The 17,368-nt window shown below is 38.5% G+C and overlaps 1 long non-coding RNA gene and 1 pseudogene across 1 annotated transcript; both read left to right on the top strand.

Moving 5' to 3' along the window:
• Positions 1 to 1,354: 1,354 nt before the first annotated feature.
• Positions 1,355 to 7,527, top strand: LOC145158499 (multiple organellar RNA editing factor 8, chloroplastic/mitochondrial-like; annotated as a pseudogene).
• A 976-nt stretch (positions 7,528 to 8,503) lies between these two features.
• LOC145156981 (uncharacterized) lies at positions 8,504 to 8,956 on the top strand. Its single transcript, XR_013737020.1, has 3 exons — positions 8,504 to 8,629; positions 8,722 to 8,799; positions 8,887 to 8,956. It is a non-coding gene; the product is annotated as an uncharacterized LOC145156981 (long non-coding RNA).
• Positions 8,957 to 17,368: the final 8,412 nt, after the last annotated feature.

Below are 17,368 nucleotides of genomic sequence, written 5' to 3'. Positions count from 1 at the left end.
CATAACGTCTGTACCAACAGTTCGTCCAGAGAGACATCGAATTATGTAGTGGCAAAGGAATTGCCAAAAAACTGGTAGTTTGCTCTTCTTTAAATCAGCCACACCTTTCAATTTTGTGTGATACCCCATCTTGTAAATAGCCTTAAACACATATTCATTTGAAGGGTTCTTGAACGCTGTGTTTGTAAGAATTATGAGGTTTATTGCATTTAGGAATTTCTTCTTTGTGAGAACTGCAGTTGAATCGTCGATGAACTTGAGGTGAATCTTCTATGGATCTTCAGTAGGGCGAAATACAAAGAACACAAACTTGTAGAGCATTGAGAGTAGAATGAGTTCTCTGTAGATGAAATAGTGGATATATGTACCCATATTGACATTTTCTTGTGAATGCAGATCCTTGATACAGAGGGACCAAAATCTTGTAGGTGTAACTTTAGTGATTCCTTGTCTTGGTGAATTTCTTCCAACATAAGTGATGAATTCGTCCTAAAGAATGGTGCCATAGTCGACCAGTTTACTATTGAAAATGCTCCTAAGTATGTCTAGAAGTTGTTTGCCCATAACGTCTGTACCAACAGTTCGTCCAGAGAGACATCGAATTATGTAGTGGCAAAGGAATTGCCAAAAAACTGGTAGTTTGCTCTTCTTTAAATCAGCCACACCTTTCAATTTTGTGTGATACCCCATCTTGTAAATAGCCTTGAACACATATTCATTTGAAGGGTTCTTGAACGTTGTGTTTGTAAGAATTATGAGGTTTATAGCATTTAGGAATTTCTTCTTTGTGAGAACTGCAGTTGAATCGTCGATGAACTTGAGGTGAATCTTCTCTGGATCTTCAGTAGGGCGAAATACAAAGAACACAAACTTGTAGAGCATTGAGAGTAGAACAATGTCTGCAATGGAGTCGAAGGCATTGAACAATGGATGCTTTGGTATGTATCTGATGATGAGCTTGATTGTTGCATCATAGTAATCGTGATCTTGAAAGATGGCTCGGTAATTTCTTGCAAAAATCGACAGTTCAGAGTTCTTGACGGTGGAAGAAGAGCCAGTTGGCTTGGATTGTTTCATTGATGCACTGGATTTTTCCATTGTTGTGTTTGAAAATGGTTTGAAGAACTTGCAGAAAGTTTTTAAGCAAGATGAGAGAAGAAGAAGATCTCAATTTATGGTTCAGAAAGTGTAAATATTTATTGGATAGAAATGGGGGTATTTATACCTTCGGATTTGAAATCCCAATTCAAACGAGAAAATGTTTTTGACAGCTGTGAAAATCCTTGGGTTTTCAACGTTTGAGTTATTTAATAGAAAATGTTTTTTTGGGGAAAGACAGTCATTAAATGCGATAATGGATTCATTTAATGAATGTGATGATTTAGTGGGTAAACGTGAGATTATGGGTAAGAAAAATTGTCAGTTTTATAGGTAATGAGAGTGAAAATCGGCTGACAGTTTGATGTGTGCATTGTCATATCAATTTGTGTTTTAAAAGAAATTTTAATATAAAATAAATCTCCTTTATTTATTTTAAATAAAAGGACAGTTTTTTAAAAAGGTACCCAGGGACAAAAATGTATTTAATGAAAGGGAATAAAAACATTCCTTTGAAAATACTTTGATTGATCTAATCCATTAAATAGCACTCCCATGAAGATTAAGATTGCGGTATGACTAAAGATTAAGACTGCGGTATAGTTTGGCACAACAAAGTAACTTGATCACAAAGGTTAGACATAAAAACAATAAAATTACCCGAAGAGTATATAAATCATAAACAGTGTTTGGTGAACAGTATTTACATGGGAGCCATTTATGAGATTTGTGCTCAATAGTTAGACTAAAGATGATAAACTTTAATACATAGAAAAATAAGTGTGCTTCGAAGATATTGTGGTGACAAGATGAATGAAGCATATCTATTTGTTAGATGCGAAGACTTTAAGTCCTCGCCATTTAGCCTTTAAAGAAAAACTGAGTGTCAGGGTTCATCATTCCTAACATTTCTAAAAATTTGTTAACCTTCATGGAAAAATGTGCTTTGGTGTATATGAACAAAGATAAGTTCAATGTTACCTTCTAGGATATGATCCTTGATAAAGTGATACCGTAGTTCAATGTGTTTCGTCTTGGAATGCTGAATGGGATTATGTGCAATCGCAATGGCACTCTCTGAATCTAGTAAATTGTTATACGAAGCATTCAATAGCCGTAATCCATGAGTTGCGTTTTCATCCGTAAGAATTATGAGCAACAAATAGTTGCCACAATGTAGTCTGCCTTTATGGTGGAGAGTGGGACGTAATTTTGTTTTCTTGATGACTAACTAACCAGTCTAGTGGCATACTTTTTGCTAGGATCTGCGGAGATCTTATAACCAAAGGCCATAGGGACCTTTGCCGAAGAAAAGTTATCCATAGAATATTTCTTTAAGAGTTTAGTGGTATACTTTTCTTGATGAATGAAGATTTCTTGAGGTACTTGCTTGATTTTGAAGACCAAGAAACAAATTAATCTCTCTATTGATGCTCATTTGAAACTTACTAGCCATGAGCTTGGCGAAGTTATCTACAATAACTTGATCGGTTAAACTGAAAATGATATCGTCCATATAGATTTGTACAAGCATTATATGCTTTTCACTCAAAGGTCGAAAGAGGGTAGGATGAATGACCCCACGCTTATATCCAGACTTAGTAAGAAATGTAGGAAGAGTTTCTTACCAAGCCCTAGGTGCCTTCTTTGTAAGAAACGTTAAAAAAACAACCACTATGGCTCTGATAGCAATTGAGAGAAGAAATTTAGTGATAAAGAGATTATGGTGTTGAATTATAAGTTAATCTCGCGAATCTTGATGAAGCTCAACAATAAAAGATAGCAGAAATGTAAAGGAAACATAACAACAACATATATCGTTAAGTGTAAGCAAGTTATAAGAATAAATGTTGAAACATATCTTGGTTTGCAATCAAACACAAGCTATTATACAATTAACAACAAAGTATAATCAACAAAGAACAAAAGATAAATGATAAGGATATTTGTATTTCACTTGATACGTTTACAAGGAAGAAGGAAATCAGACACACATTCAACGTTTTACAATAATGTCTATTTATAAGAAGAAATAGTACAAGTCCCTAAATAAGATAATATAAAAGTAATCTTGATTAAGACTTCCATGCTTCCCATGATTGGACTGGCACACACAACTTAGCACACAACGTCAGAAAAGGTGATCATTACTTTTCTAACACTACGGTATCACAAAAGACAAAAGGCTTTAACTCTTCTAATATCCTTATCTCTGGTATCCATATCTTCAGTCAAGTCTTTAGAAAAGCATCTCCATGCCATTACTTCTCTTCTTGAACTCTTTGCTACTCCAAAGTAGGTCTTCTCTTCCAGATACTCTTCATAGTTGTCGAGGGTCGCTTTCATGTATCAACATTAGAGGAGGATTCCTAGAAGAAGTAGCAAGTTTTGTAGTACGTTGTATATGTTGTTTAGCATAGGGATTTTGAGAGTAGACATAATGGAGTGACTTAGAGATGTAGGATGATTCTTGAGTAAAGTGTGGATAGGTATGGAAGGTAGGCTTGGGCCCGTACTACTGGAAGCACAGGATCCGTACTCGAGTCAAGGAAAGTCATGAAAGTTCTAAGGAGCTTATAAGGGGTTTTTTGGGTATCTTTTGATCTTTCATATTATTGTGTTTCAGTATGGTGGTGATTAATAGAGGTTCTACTTCTGGTCCCGGTTCAAGCGTTGATGTTGAACCAATTGATGAAAGGATACACGAGTTTATCACGTCGGAGATTATGCGTGGTATTCTAGATGTGACACCTATGATGTTCGGTACGAACAACGAGGGGATTATCGACTTACTTGATAAGTTCTTAGGGAACTTTTGTGAAGAGATGGTAGTGATTCAGTTTGGAGCACGAACTCTCACCTTTCGGGAGTTTAAGGCTTGTGGGGCCCCAGAGTTCTTCATAAAGAAGGACCCGATTTCCAGCACACGATGGATTGTAAACATGTAGAGCGCCCAACGGACGAATTTCTGCCCTGAGGTATCGAGGGTGAGATTTGCATCTTGCATCCCGCGGGATCGAGCATGCAACAAGTGGGATGAGGTTGGCCATGCTTTGGGAGCAGAGGCCATTCAGGCCATGGCTTGGCCTAATTTCGTTGTGAGATTTCAAGTCGAGTTTGCACTTGCTATCAAGGTGCATCAATTAGAGAGAGGGTTTGAGGACCTTCGCCGGACGAGCGATACTGTGGAATAGATCATCGCCACGTTAACGAAATATGGCTTTGTTGGTTCTGCAGTATGTTATGGATGAGGAGATGAAGAATACACGATATCATGATATGCCTAGGGATGACATCAGGGAGTTTGTTAGCATTTCAGGATGCAAGAATTTGAATGATATGATTGACAAGGCTCGAGAGCGGGTGATTGAGTTGGAGCTTCGGACGCAGCGGAAGCCAGCTCAGGTTTAGGCAGTGGAGGGCCCAACGAGGAGGCCCAAGACTTTTGACTTGCAATCTAAAGGAGAGTAGAGTTGGGGTCGTTATGGCAAGTGCGGTTGTAATATCCCAAAATTTTGAGTGGAATTTTCATTTAAAATAAATCAAAACCATTCATTCATTTGTTCCAAATGATAATTAGGGTGAAAAGTATTATCAAAACATCAGAGTAAAATAAAAAAACAATCATTGCGGAATAAATCTCAGGAATGCAATACGATTAAGTCCAGCCCTTCCCTTTGGAACCATAAGTAATGGAAAATATTTTAAACATAAACCATAAGCATAAAGCTTAGTGAATTCCCTAAAATACCACATACCATACATATCATTGTGCCCTGCCCAGCATATCAGGCCCCACCCAGCATAATGGGCCCCTCCCAACATAACAGGCTCCGTGCATCATAACGGTCCCCGTCCAGCATATAATGGTCCCCGTCCAGCATATAATGCAAGAGTCACAAAGAAATCTAGCACCCTACATAGTGTAGTGAGAAGAATCACCTCCCACTCGCAGTCCAGAAACCGAAACTACAACCCACCTGTCGAAATACCTAAGGTAAAACCATAGTCCATACTCAAGACTAGCAATTTGACCAAAAGTCAACCAGGTCAAAAAGTCAATGGTTAAGGTCCAACAGTCAAAGTTAACGTCAGTTGACGTCCACGCCATGATTATCCTTTGGCCACATCGTGGGACCTTCCCGACAAAACAGTCATGATTTCCATTTTCGCTACGTCGTGACACCCAACTCTCCACATCGTGGCAACAAGTTGAAAATAACTTATTTGCTCAAGCTCTTAATCAATCAAGTTCTTAGCTCATACTTTCCAGAGGGCTGCTAGGGGCTCAAAGGGCTCATAAAAATCCAAACTTATTGACATGCATGTCCTTCCGTAAACTAGGTCAAAACATGAGAAAAGGGACCTATAGCTCATGCATGATTACAAAAACTACTCCAAATCCTAGATCCAGAAGATATAATGACCAAGAGACTAAGCCAAGCCATAACGTTGGAAACTTTATCACTTTCATCCATCCAAAACTAAAATATGGCACAAAACATACCAATAACCTAGAAAACAGACCTTTAATGACGCGCTTTTTACGACACGCACTGATTGATGATACGCAAAAGGGCGTGCCCTAAATATAATGTCAGATCTTTAGAAATTTGAAGAATTTAGGACGCTCATATTTGCGTGCCCTAAAATTAGTGTCGCACAAAAAAAACACGGAGGGCGCTTATTATAAAATGCGCGTCATCTAAACATGTCGTTTTATAATTTTTTTTAATGAAACGCTTGTTTTTAGTTAGGGGGAAATGGCATCCCAAAAATTAAACCCCCCGCCTATTTGCTCCTCTCTCAGTCTCCCTTATTCCCTCTAGTGATGCCTCCACCTTCTTCCATCGATGCTAATCTTTGAATTAGCTAGAAAGAAACCCTAGGGCCTTCATCTTCACCTGCATCCAACACCTCCAACCCTTATTTGTTCGTCCAACACAACTCGGGTTTTAATCTGCAAGAAAACCTCCAACTAGATCCTCTACATGAAAAAAACCCTAATTGGCAGCCACATGTTGACGTCAGGTACCCTTGAGATGAAAGCCTCAGTTTGATGTAGAGATCCCCTTGGGCTCTTATGTTAGGGCCGATTTCTCATACATTTAGTTGTTACATCCCCTCTAACCAAACCCTTAGCATCTCAAAATAACCCTAATCTTCCGTTCGTTCGTCTTAGTGGCTAGAGAGGGAGTTGTTCAAGTTTTTGTGTAGGGTTGTCGGATTTTTGAGTCACTGTCGAGGGAGAAGACGGAAGAGGACCTCAAGACAAACTTTGCTCCAGAACGCAAGACAAACTTTGCTCCAGATTTTTGAGTCACCGTCGAGGGAGAAGACGGATTTTTGAGTCACCGTTCGTTCGTTCGTTCATCCTTTTTCTACCAGACTGACCAGATCTTCTCTAAACGACTCGAATCCTAATTGGTCTAATCGTCCCCCTAAGGAGACAATCCTTCTTGATGGGTGCGATTTTGAACACTGGCTTGTTGTGGTGGACAAGAAGGCGAGCTTACTAGAGATGAGATCATTGACTCCTACATCAGCACCTTAGCGAAAGTCGTTGGAAGGTACTGCTTTAGATTTTGTCAATTTCTATACAAATTCGGCTGTTTGCTCTCTATTCATGTCACTGCGATAAAGTGGAATTCTTGAATTCTTGAGATTATGTGTTGGATGGTTTACAAGTCAGTCTAACATCTAGATTATGCTTTTCGTTCAATATCATCCATCTCAGTATAAAGCCAGACAATATTAGTTTTTAGGATATTACAGCCTTAAGTCCTTATAGGACTAATAGGATTAGTTTCATTACAAACTTTCACAGGAAGTAACTGTAGATTGTGACATTGTGTATATATGGTATTCATGATTTCTTATATTAATTCTACTGTGTTTCTAGCTATAGCGAAGCAAGAATGAAGATTTATTCAGTTTCAACTAGATGCTATTATGCTTTTGGAGCCCTTGTGCCTGAAGAAGACTCATATAAGATAAAAGGTGATAAGAGTTATCTGTTTCTTTCTGTCAAATTCTCTGGTTTATGATTTGACCTTTTCTCTTTATTTTTCTTAGAGTTACCTGGTGTCCGTTGGGTGCTTCCTGATTCATATTTGGATGTCAAAAACAAAGATTATGGAGGTATCACATTCCATCTACTCTTCATTATTTTCATAACAAATGCCATTCTTATGGATCCTGGTGTATGATGCTTATAAAATAAAAGCTCATTGCATTTGTCATTTGTGTTTCCATGATATAGGGGAACCATTTATTGATGGAAAGGCTGTTCCATATGATCCAAAGTATCACAATACACATCAGATATTGTATTATGCCCTAACATATTTTTTATAAATAAATGTTCATTAACATTTTCATGGAAAAAGAGTATTCTTACAAGACTTCTCTGATTGCAGGTGTTGCTGATGCTGTCCAAAAAGAAAGTCTACAGTTCTGTGTAAGTAACTATTTTATTCAGTTCTTGTTCCATTGTCTAGTGATCACCAGGAAATACGGGTAGCTGCAATGAGCTGTATTGAAGGACTACTTACCTTATGGCCACATGTTAGTTTATCTGGAGGGAAAAATGGTAATTTTCTTTTCTTGGATCTAATTAGCTAATATTTGAGTCGCCTTATAACATTTTATATTACGTTTTCCACAGGGAGAAGTGCAATATGGAGTCATTTTCTTGGAGATCTTTTGGCTTTGATGGTTCAGCACAAAAATCTTATATTGTCTGACAAAATTTTTTCTTCCTGACTTCTTTACAACATTGCTAAGCTCTACACATCATAGCATGTTGGTTCCACAGAGTGTTGGAGAGAGGTATTTTCACTAATGATTTTATAAGCACTTTTCATATTTATAACGAAAGCCTTGTATGTTTTCTAATCTGTATCTTTTTAAAACTTATCCAGATTTGATCGGCCAACAAAGGACAACATACTGAAGTTTATCTTGGGATCTGCACTATCATTGTGTCCATATGGAGTGGTAAGTTTAGTGTTACAAGGCCAAAATAGTCATTTTTATCCGCTTCAAAAAGAAACAGTCTTTGGTGAAGGAATGGAATGGTTCGTTCTGATTCCATTGAAAAAAATAACTGTTGTTTGTTTTGCCTGACGTTTGTTTACTTTTATCATTCCATCAAGGAATGTATTGAAAAATTGTAAAATTTTCATATAACCATTTTTGTTTATTAAGTTTGTTGGTAGTTCATTTCATGATTTTAATAAAATTATAATTTATTTTCTCAATATTTTTCTTTTATCATCTTATTTGGGTTTTAATTAGCTTTGATTTTTTAGATGTTTAAATAATAAGTTATAATTATAATCAAATAATACCTTGTATTTACATATAATAAAAAATGTAGGTAGAGCATTATATTTTAGTTGTGAAGACCGAGGTAATGAGGTCATCTCATCAACTGATTGAGGATTATGAGTACACATCACATAGTAGCTTAATGCATGCTCATTCAGTCCCTGTTGTCAAGTTCCATTTTGAGCTGTCTCCAATGCAGGTTTCAATTTTAAATATTTTACCTAATTTTACCCCATTTTATTAATTTCCCTTTCAAACTGGTTGTAATTTTAACCATTCTTTCATGACCAGGTCTTGATAACAGAAAATTCCAAATCCTTTTCTCATTTCATCACCAATGTTTGTGCCATTATTGGTGGTGTTTTCACGGTTAGTGCCTTATTATTAATCTCACACTTAAATATCCACTACAGTATTTCAAAATAATATTGTAATAAACTTCTTATTTATATTTAGGTTGCTGGGATACTGGATTCGACTCTACACAACACTTTGAGACTGGTGAAAAAAGTTGAACTGGGAGAAACTGAGAAGCATGTTGTCTCTTCATTTAAAGCAGGTATGGGGAGGTCCTTTGGTGGTTATGCTTCTATTTCAGTTGTATAACCACCTTGTCCAGACTAATATACCTCAGTTATTGCCTTTGATGGTTGCTGCTATCTCAGTCTCAGGTCCTGACAAGGTTCCACCTCATTTGAAGACCCACTGCACTGAGCTAAAAGGGGCTCAAGTTAAGGTAATTTTTTATCAAGATCATTCTTTTATCATCCTTTTAAGTTTTAAATCATATTTGAAGATTATACATTTATACCCTATCTTGTTCTTGCAGACTGTCTCTTTCCTGACTTACCTTTTGAAGAGCTTTGCTGATTATATCAGGCCACATGAAGAAAGCATTTGTAAAAGCATTATGAACCTGCTTGTTACTTGTTCAAACTCTATTTCCATTAGAAAGGTGATAGATACTATGATACTAGATTTGTATATCTTTAGTGACTCTATTTCCATTAGAAAGGTGATAGATACTTTGTGAAGTTTTGGCATGCACAAATAACCTTAGCCAACAGCTAGGAAAAGGCACCCCTGCTTTATTTTATGTATCTTTCTTTAGTGAACAATCTATGTCCCCTGAAGACATTGTTACATGTTTCTTGAAGGTTCTAGAAACCAGATACACTTCTTCAATAGTAGTTGTTCATGTCTCAGAGTTAGGTGTTAATACTACTTGGAAAAAGGAAATTGATGACCACAAAGCATTAAGGAAGTTCTCTGTGCATATGTTCTTATCTCTTCATGGTCTCTACGAAAAAGCTTCAACATGGGACAAAGTTGTAGATGTTTGAATCTGCAGTGGGAATACTATTGCTGCTGAGCTACATGGTGAAGTTGGGTGGCCAGGTCAGCACTTGATGTTTTATTTTTAGTCTGTGTTTTTAGTTTTCACATTTCATGTGCTCCATCAGATAACAACATTGATAGAAGATCATGGAATGACAAGCTTGGAAAATGTGACTTTACATTGGCTTTTATTTTGTTACTTGATCATCAAAGTTTTTTCAAACATCAAATCCCACCACTTTCATTTGTATATTTGTTTTTTTGTTTTTGAAGCATCTTTTTACTATGGTGAACCAAAATATACTCAAGGAGAAAACATCTAGTGGTATGCAGGGTGTAAATAATGAATGGTACACACTTCTTCACCTTCTTGGTTGTTGTCTTCTTTCACAAGCACATCGTCAAGCACCACGGGGTTCTACTGAAAAGAAAGTTAATCAAGCTATTTCTTGCTTTTTTAGGTATGTGTTATGTGACATATAATCCATTAATGTATCATTTATCATTCAGCATCTTTTAGTTTGATGGGTACAGATACAGAAGGGTAAAATGGTCATTTACTTACATTCAAACAGTTCATTCATTTAGTAAAAAGAGGGACAGATATATAGGTGTGTTTATTTTTGACCTAACACATACAAAAGGGTAGAATGGTCATTTACTCGCATTCAGACAGTTCATTAGGGGGTGATGCTTTTTGACATAGTACATACAAAGGGGTAAGATAGTCATTTGATTTACTCACATTCAGACAGTTCATTTAGCCTAAGAAAGGGACATAGGAGTGTTTCTTTTTGACTTCATATGTACAGAAGGGTAATAGGGTCATTTACTCACATTCACATAGTTCATCCAGTCAACAAAATAGACAAATACGTAGTGGTGTTTTCTTTTTGACTTAATGCACTTATTCCAGACAGACATCATGCATCCATTTAGCACTTTATCCATACATCACTTAATGGTAAAAAACAATGTGCTTTAAAAGCTGATATGGTTATTGTGTTTCTAGAGCTACATCTTTGCAAGGGGCATCAAAGTCATTGCAGAATTTGTCATATGAATCCGGAATGCCTCACCTTGGCATCTGTAAGTCTATCTAAAATTCTGGATGCTTAAAAGTTGAATATTTTGATGATACCCCATCATTCTTATAACACACTTTTCTTCAGCTGACCACGTCTCCCCTGCAGCATGGAAACTTCATTACTATCAATGGGCAATGCAGATATTTGAGCAATATAATATGAGTGCAGGTGCATGCCAATTTGCCCTATTCCAATTCAAAATCTTTGTTTTACCAGACTTCACTACTTGTTAAATAGCTTCTGTACGAAACACACCTCTGTGTTTGGCCATATTGATTTATATTATTATTATTATTATTATTATTATTATTTAATTATTTGATACCGTTTCTAATATTTTTTTGTATGAATATGTATGTATTGTCTCTCTTAGGCTGCTTCTCAAGTACATGAAGGTCAATATTCAACTAGCTTTGTTGATGGTTCTGTATGATTATTAGACATTCGAACACCGGATAGGTCAATATTCAACTAGCTGAAAAGTACTTTTTTTTCAAGGCTAAAAAAGTACAAATCCTTCATTCTTTCTCTCTTTTGATGCAGCGGCTATGCTGTGGCTTCTAGATTATCAGTGGCTATACATGTGATTATTTTTAATTTTAGCACCAAATATTTAAAAATATCATTTTTTATGTTAAATCATAACAATAACTCAAGGTGCTATATCTTTTATCTACTATTTGTAATGTTGATCTGATAATATTAGTTAATAACATATTTATATAACAACTCTATCAGTTAGCTAAAATTGATTATGTGATTAATAAAAACTCTTTTTTGTTTTAGCTAATGTTCAAGTCATTACTTGCCATCCACGCCCGGTGGAAAGCAACCCAGTATACCAGGTGGCAAACCAATAATATAAAGGATTTTTTTGACATGATATCTGAAAGAAGAAGGTGCCCTTAAATAGCAACGTAGTATTAGGTTATATAGTTAGAGAAAACCTCTTAAAAACATTGCACAATCCGATCCCCTTAATATCAATGTATTACAATTTTTTGACATGATGTTATTGGATGAAATTGATTGTTTTGGTATATAGTTGTTTCCATATTTTTGTATTATGCGTAAATGAATATCGTAAAGGCACGTCGTAAATGCATATCGTAAATGGTTGCTGAAGTTTATGACACGCAAATGCGTGTCATCTTCATTTATGACAGGGGCTTTAATGATACGCAATGCGTGTCATAAATGCGCATCGTAAGGTTACGACACGCAAATGCGTGTCGTCTTCCGTTATGACAGGGCCTTCATTGATACGCATTGTGTGTCGTAAATGAGCGTCGTAAATGTGTGTCGTAAATGCGCGTCGTCTATGGACGACGCGCAAAAGCGTGTCGTCTCTCGTTATGACAGGGCCTTCCTTGACACGCATTTGCACGTCGTCTGAGGGTTTTATGACACGCATTGCGCGTCGTAAAAGGCTGTTTTTCTAGTAGTGTGAGAACTCACAAATGGTCTAGAAGATGCACACAAGGGTGGAGACAGATTGCTTGTTGGATCTATGTACCAAGCTCATTTCTATTTCCGTCAAGATCACCAAAATTTGCACAATGAACTCCAAAAGCTTCAAGGAGGCTAGGATTTGCGCAAAGGTGAATTTAGGAGGTGATGGAGGTTGAGGGTGGAGGAAACCCTAGCTATCACTTCCTTTAAATAGGCCTGAGCCCGAAAACTTAGGGTTTTCCTAAACCCAGAGACCACGTCGTGACCACTATAGTGTCACGTCGTGGTATCTTAAATGACATATGTATCTCATGCGGTCCATGCCACATTGTGGTGCTACTTCCACAATGTCTTGATCATCCATAAACTCACAATTTACTTTAAAATTCATACCACTAAGCCCAGCTTCGATCCCATTAAGCCCTTAGCTAGTCCATTCTGGAAAATAGATGTTACAGCGGTAAGTCGCACGATGGAGTTTGTCGATCAGTAGGTTCGGGCAGTTATAGGTGTGGAAAGATCGATCATATTAGCAGGGATTTACCTTTAGGATTGGGTCTGATTTGCTTCCATTTCAATCAGACGGGCCATGAGAAGGCAAATTTTCTGAGGTTATCAGGAGGAGCGGTGGGGGCACCTGATCCAACTACTTTGAGGATCACAGATGGCTGTAATGGCAAGACATAGGCTCCAATGGTGAAGTGCCGAGATTTTCAGTTGACGGCGAGGAGGCCCAAGCAGCACCGAATGTTGTAATCACTATATATCCATCTTATATCTTTTCCTACTTTAATTAATTATGCTTATGGTTTATCTTCTTATAATTAGGGATGTTTCCAGGCAATAATGTGTCTGCTCATGTTCTTTTCGACTCGAGGGCTACCCGATCTTTTGTGTCTCTTGCGTTTAGCAAGAAGTTCGGTGACGCATCAGGAATGTTGGAATACCCAATGGAGGTGGAGACTGTTGATGATCATATTGTGAGTGCTCTGAGGGTTCACCGGAGTTGCATTCTTGAGTTGTTCCGTCAGAAGTATTTGATAGACATGGTGCCTATTGCTCTGCGAGGGACGAAGATTATTGTGGGCATGGATTGGTTGATCCATAATGGGCATATGACTAATTGTTAGTGTCATCTGGTGAGAGTTCGAACCCAAAGTGGAGGAGAACTGGTTATTCATGGTGAAGGCACTCAACGAGGACCAACTATTTGCTCAGCTGTGAGGGATAGGAGGTATCTTCAGCAGCGATGCTCTGGATTTTGGCGTATGTTATGGATACTTGGGTTGTGGATGAGAAAACTATGGATGTTGTACATATTGTCTGGGAGTTTCCTGAGGATTTTTCGGGAGTGCCTTTAGAGAGGCAGGTGGAGTTTAAAATTGATTTAGTTCTTGTTGTGGCCCCAATAGCCAATGCATCATACCGCTTAGCACCTCCGAATATGCAGGAGTTTTCCATACATCTGCACGAGCTATTGGACAAAGGGTTTATTAGGCCGAGTAGTTCACCTTGGGGAGCACTGATTTTGTTTGTTAAGAAGAATGAGGGGTCTTATCTCATGTGTATCGATTATCGGGAGTTGAACAAGATGACGGTGAATAACGTTATCCACTTTCGAGGATCGACGATTTGTTTAATCAGCTGCAGGGTGCATCTTGGTTTTACAAGATTGACTAGAGGTCTGGTTATCATTAGATGAGGGTCGGGATGAGGATGTTCAAAACACTGCCTTCAAAACTTGTTATGGCCATTACAAGTTTGTGGTGGTGCCTTTTGTGCTAACCAACGCACAGACAACATTCATGGATCTCATGAACCGGGTGTGCAGACCGATGTTGGACGGGTCAGTTGTTTTATTTATTGATGATATCCTTGTCTATTCTAAGACCAAGGAGCAGCATGTGGGGAATATGTGATAGGTGTTGGAGACTCTGAGGAAGGAGAGAACTTATGCAAAGTTCTCCAAATGTGAGTTCTGGTTGCGCGAGGTGCAGTTCTTGGGTCACCTCATCAACCAAGATGGTATAATGGTTGACCCGGCCAAGATCGAGGTTGTGATACAGTGGGAGGTTCGAAGGTCTCCATCTGAGATTCAGAGCTTATGTTTGGTAGGGTATTATCGGAGATTCATCCAAGATTTCTCGAAGCTTGTTGTTCCATTAACCCGGTTGACGAAGAAGAATGCCACTTTTCGATGGGGAAAGGGAGAATCAGATGGTATCTGAGACCTTGAGGCAGAGACTGTACGAGGCTCCGATACTGACCCTTCTCAAGGGTGTAGATGATTTTATGTTCTATTGAGATGCTTCTATCATAGGTTTGGGGGAAATACTCATGCATAGGAGCCACGTGATCGCTTATGCTTTCAGGTGGTTGAAGCCTCATGAGGCAAATTATCCTACTCATGATCTGGGTTGGGGGTGTTGTTTTTTCCCTCAAGATTTGGTGACATTATTTGTATGGGGTCCGGTGTACCATCTACACAGATTACATGATGAAGCAACACAGATGGTTGGATGTGGTGAAGGATTATGATTGTCAGATTATGTATAATCCTAGGAAGGCCAACGTAGTGGTCGATGACCTGATCCCCAAGGTGACTAGTGCTCCTATTTGAGATCTATGTTTGAGGATGACTATCACTTCACCCTTGTTAGATTTGATCAAGGAGGCATGGGTTGAGGGTTGAAGAGCATAATTGGAAGAAAGAGAAGATCAGAGGTCATATTCATTTATTTTCTAGAGATAATCGAAGTTTGATGACTCGGTGCGACAGGGTATGGGTTCCTTTTCTGGTGGGGTTAGGCAGACATTGTTGGAGGAAGCTCACAAGTCGAAGTTTTTTATCCATCCAGGGGCCATGAAGATGTATAAAGGCATGAGATTGAGTTATTGGTGGACATGTATGAAAAGGGAGATAGTGTGGTATGTAGAGTGGTGCTTGACTTGCCAGAAAGTCAATGTCGAGTATCAGAGACCCCATGACAAGATGCAACTATTATTCCTTCCCATGTGGAAATTGGAGAAGATCACTATGGACTTCATCACGATGCTGCCAAGGATGAAACGCGAGGTTGATTCTATATGGGTTATTTTTGACCATTTGACCAAGAGCACCCACTTCATCCTGATTCTGGAGATTTCATCTATAAAGAAGATAGCCGAGATATACATCAAGGATGTGGTTGCATCGTATGAAGTGTCGGTTCCACTTGTTTACGACCACGACACCGGCTTTAATTCAAGATTTTGGACAAAGTTTCACTTGGAGTTGAGTACTCGATTGCTTTTCATTACCGCTTACCAGCCACAAACTAATGGTTAGATTGAGCGGACCATTCAGACACTTGAGGATATGTTGTGTGCATGTGTGTTGAATTTTGCTGGGAACTAGGATACTTACCTTCCTTTAGCGGAATTTTCCTACAAAAATAGTTACCACGCCAACATAGGTATGCCTCCCTTTGAGCTGATTTATGGTATGAGATGTTATATTCCAATTTGTTGGGGTGAGGTCAGTCAACGAGTGATGGGGAGCACTAAAGTAGTGCTCAAGACCACAAAGTTGATTCAACATGTGTGGGTTAGGTCGCGGACCACGCGGAGTAGGCAGAATATTTACCCTAATCGATGCCATTTCGAACTTGAGTTTTAGGTGGGAGATGTTGTGCTTCTGAAGGAATCACATTGGAAAGGTGTCATCCGGTTTTTGATGCAGGGAAAATTGGGCCCCAAATTCATTGGACCGTTCACGGTTGTCTCCTGGGTGGGAAAGTTCGCATATTGTTTAGATATACCCATTGAGCTTAGTCATATTGACAACATATTTCACGTCTCTCAGCTACGAAAGTATTTGGCTGATGATTACGCAGTAGTATCCTTGCATGATATTTAGGTTGATGAGCACCTGAATTATGTGGAGAGATCGGTTGTTGTTTTAGACAGTAAGACGAAGTCCTTACACAATAAGGATATGGGTTTGGTGAAGATGCAATGGAATCATCAGAAGGGCTCTGAATGGATTTGGGAACCCGAAGAGGAGATGAGGGGGCACTACCTTGAGTTATTTGTGACATCGGATTTTGAGGACGAAATATGATTCAAGTGGAGGAGAATTGTAGCACCCAGATTTCAGGTATAATTTCTACATTTCATTTGTGGAATTTCAGTTGGCTAAGAGTTGGTGAAGGGATCACCACGCTGTGGTATTCTGCCAGGGTCGCGTTTGCATTAAATGTTTGCCACGACATGGCCATGCATTTTCCACAACGTGGCGACTAGTTTTTTGGCAAACCCGAAATTTCCAGGTTTTGTGCACTATTTAAGGGAAGTGATAGCTAGGGTTTCCTCCACCATTAACCTCCATCACCTCCCAAAGCACCCTTGATAAGCCCTAGCCTCCCGTTGAAGTTCTTGGCTCACTTTTGGTGTTTTTGTGATCTTGGAAGGAAGAATAAGGAGTTTTTGTGCATAGATCTTCAAGCAACTTGTCCCTTCTCTTTGTGGGCATCTTTTGGGCTCATTGTATACCGTTTTGGATCTCTCTTCTTAGATCTAAGTTTTGCTTCATGTTTTGGCTCATTTTTTAGTTTGGGTGGGTTTGGATAAATGAGATAAAGTTTGCAACTTTATAGCTCACCTTGGTCCCTTGGTCACCATATCTTATGGATTTAGAAATTGTATGAGTTGTGGAGAATCTTGCATGAGTTTTAGATCATTTTATCTTCATTTTGACCTAGATGGGTAAAGGACATGCATGGGTCATGCATGTCCATAAAGTTGGGATTTTTAAAGACCACTAGGGTCCCATAAATATTACTGGAAAGTATGAACAATGAGCCTTTCATATTAGGGATTTAATCCATTAAGTTGTCCCAATGCAGTAGCCACGATGTGGAAAGATTGGTGCCATGACGTGGCAATATGGATTTTTGCGACTGTTTTGGTCGAACTCTGCCATGACATGGTGGCATGCCTGCCATGAAATGGTAGTGGATTTTGATCGAGATGAAGTTGGATGGCCACGATGTGGCCATTAGTTGGCCACAACGTAGAGG

The sequence above is a fragment of the Lactuca virosa genome, chromosome 2 (genome assembly GCF_052849685.1).
Source record: "Lactuca virosa cultivar CGN04683 chromosome 2, Lactuca_virosa_CGN04683_v6, whole genome shotgun sequence".
Lineage (NCBI taxonomy): Eukaryota > Viridiplantae > Streptophyta > Magnoliopsida > Asterales > Asteraceae > Lactuca > Lactuca virosa.
This window is presented reverse-complemented; position numbering and strand designations above follow the sequence as displayed.